Below are 3,616 nucleotides of genomic sequence, written 5' to 3' on the forward strand. Positions count from 1 at the left end.
CCCTCACTAGCAGCACTTTAGCAAATATATTTCTTTTTATAGTCTATTCAGGGCAATCTAGGCTTGTAATATTATACTTCTCAAAACTCTCTCACCTTATTCCCACTAACTCATTCCAAAGCCACTTCTATATTTTTAGGTATTTGTTACAGCAGCAGTCTTATCATTTTAATATAGTTAGATATCTCACATGTAGGCTTACTTGCTGAAGAGCAAGCATTCCATTGAGAATTTCTCAATGAAAAGATTAGCAAAGAATATGTGGCATCTTAAATCTACTACTATGTTTATAAAATATATATATATATTATAGTTGTATGGACATTGATTAGGCTGCCTAAGAGAAACTAATTTTTTTTTTTTTTTTAGGCGAGGCATCCCTTGGTTGACCTCACAGATTGCAAGGACCTTGTCAGTTTATAATCTCTTATTATTATTATTATTTTTTAAATTTCTTTTGCCTACAGCATCTGGTTTTCCTAGGTGGTCTCCCAACCAAGTACTAACCAGGCCCAACCCTGCTTAGCTTCTGAGATCAGATAGGATCGGGCTTGTTCAGGATAGCATGGCCATAGACAGTAACAGAAATTAATTTCAAATAAATTTTTAAATCATTTTTGTCAATATATTTGAAGTAAGGTTGACATTTTAAAATATCCATTTATTAAAATATGCTGAAATTTGGAACAAATTTGGAAATTAGTTAATAAATTATTTGTTATGAATTGCAGTTAATATAATTTAAAACATAAAAAAAGCTGTGACTTAGACTTGTGCGTAACTAATTTAGATTAGATTTTCCTAAATTATTTAAAGTTAGTGAATATCATTTTATTGTTCATGTAGTTTTGCTCTTTCTCATTTTATTGAAATTTAGGACAAGATCTCAAAAAAAATCTTTAAAACTCAAGTTATTTATTTAGAATTTGTATTCAAAGAGAGTGAACTACATAAAAGCAATAATAATTTAAGAAACTCACAGAGATGATGGAAGAAAGTAGAATAAATGATATCCAAAGGAAAACATGGGGAAATATGGTATTAATTAATCTCTTCTGCTTTCAGTAGGAAGGAACTAAAAGATCTGATTTTTGTTCAAGTGACAGTTTAACAGCATTTCATTTTCCAGGAAAAAAGAAATGAGTTCAGGAAACGATGCCTGAAATCAAGCATTTGTAAAAGTTCAATGGGAGCCTAATTTAAAAACACAAAAGATAAAATCATTGATACTCTCTAGTAGTGGTTCTTGATAAAGTTATTTTTATTCTTGGAGATTTAAAAACTTTGAAACAGTGTTTCTGAAAGTGGCATCGGGTAAAAATCAGGTTTGCTCTTTCTTGTCAAATTGCAATTTAGTATAAGATGTCATGACTATAAATAATTATCTTTTTAAAAATTCAAGTTTTTTTTTAAACTTCAACATGGAAATATGAAAACTAGAGAAAAATAGTAATTTGTTAGGAATTTCAAGGGGATTCCAAAGAAATGAGAATAAATCATATTTAATACAAATGGGAAAATATTTAAAATGCATATAATATAATAAATCTACCATGTATATTCTATATAAATGTATATATTCATTTATATAATAAAATTTTATATATCACTTATATGCTATATATTATAAAGAATATTAGTATTAACTATGTTAAAATATAACACATATAATATAATTTTATATATAATTATATCAATTCTATAATATTAACATTACATTAATGTATATATTTGTCCATATGTGTTTTGTTTTTATTTTGTGGACATATGAATATATTATATAAAATATGATACATTTTATGACAATATGGTACATTTATAATAAGATTATTTTCCTTAGTGTATATTGTCCTTGTAAATGTAAGTAGGTCTTAATATACATTTTAATGCTAGTTAAAATTATATTGGCATATAAATATAACTTTTTTTCTATTACCACTGGTATGTTGCAAACTCTATATAGCCACCCTAAATTACTTAAAGTTTTATTTTCTGTCTCTAGTTACTAGTATCCTAGCTAGCAATTGTCTATGAAAAAATAAATTATAAAATATGGTTTCATTTTTTTTTTAGTAAAATAACACATTTTTAAATACACATTAATAGAGTATCTACCATTAACCAATGGTAGTTTTGGTTATGCTATTTACTAAGATTAATCCAATGAAAAAATATATAATTCCTGCTTTCCAAGAAAGGAATTTTAATAGAGAATACAGATATGAAATAACTATATATACAATTAAATATTTAATACAATAATAATGCTGAATATTAATAGAGTGCTGTGCTGACATATTAGAAGAGGGCCATATCAACACAAAAATTTTAATGAAAAGGTTTTTTTCCCAAGGAGGTTATTTTAGGTAAGCTTTGAATATTTCAGTCTGAATTAAGTATAAAAGAGGAAGAATATTCTAAAAGAGGAAATGGCTTCTAGGAAGGATCCGAAACGAAAAGTAGCATAGTGATTAACAAAGGCAGGGGAGGACAAATTGATCAGAAAGAAGAAAGTAAAGGAGAAAATGGTACAATATGAAGATCATAAAGTTAGTAATATCTATATTCTACAGTCTCTTTATGATTAAGTTACAAGGTTTGAATTTAGGTGAAGAACAATGAACAATATTGAAGATTCCTTAGATAAGATATGGATTCTTGGTGTAAGACACAGATAGTGGAAATGGAATGAAGTCAAGATTTTTTAAAAGTCAAGTCTATAAAACTGACTGGTCAGATATAAAGGTTTGAAGAGAGAGGACTTAAGAAAAATTATAGGTTTCAGCCTTGTGCAGTTAGGTGAATGATGTTATGATCCATTAAGACAATGAAGATTATAATTTTTCTTTTTCTTTTCTTTTGATATCATTTTTACTTAGGTTTATATATTTTTTTCCTTTGGTTAAGGAATGATGATGAATTCTGGTTTTAACATTTTGAGTTAAAAATGATTATGAAGTATTCACTTAGATAAGTCAAAAAGGCAGCTAGTTTTAGAATGTCTGGTCCTTAGATTATATCATGAACTATATTTTTAGTTTATACTCTTGGGATAATGACTCCTAAATGGCATTTAAAGTTGCAAAAAAAAAAATGGTGATATTACATCAGGAGAAAGTAGTGAGGATTAAATAAGATCAAAGAATGAAATGTAAGAAAATTCAGCACTTAACAATAATTGTATATGTGTGTATTTGTGTGTATTATTAATACTTCAGGAAAGAAAAATATTCTCGTTTACATGTGATTTTTTGTATGAGAGTTACAATGTTATCTTTACAAACTTTTCTATTTTTAATCACTGTCTTCCCTTAATGCCTCCCTTCTTATCTATATTTACAATTATTTTAGAATATTAAGGAATACTGTAAGCAAAATGATATCATTCTACAAGGAAATACTGAGAGACAGAGACATATGGGAACCAGATAATTGAATTTGAAAACAATGAAAGTAACTCTATGAACAAGAGAGATGAGAACAAAGTAAAAGAGTAAAAACTGAGACAAGCTGGTTTTAAAGAGTTAAGGGGTAAATTTCCAGTGCTCCTATGATATTTGTAAGGTCATGGTATCTTGCATGTTTATGCTGGGGAGTAGAATAGACAGCAATTATA

General features: G+C 27.4%; 1 pseudogene; it reads right to left on the reverse strand.

The window, feature by feature from the left end:
- Nucleotides 1-458: 458 nt before the first annotated feature.
- LOC111741364 lies at nt 459-577 on the reverse strand (annotated as a pseudogene).
- Between the last annotated feature and the right edge of the window lie 3,039 nt (nt 578-3,616).

The sequence above is a fragment of the Pteropus vampyrus genome, unplaced genomic scaffold (genome assembly GCF_000151845.1).
Source record: "Pteropus vampyrus isolate Shadow unplaced genomic scaffold, Pvam_2.0 Scaffold3, whole genome shotgun sequence".
NCBI classification, from domain to species: Eukaryota; Metazoa; Chordata; class Mammalia; order Chiroptera; family Pteropodidae; genus Pteropus; species Pteropus vampyrus.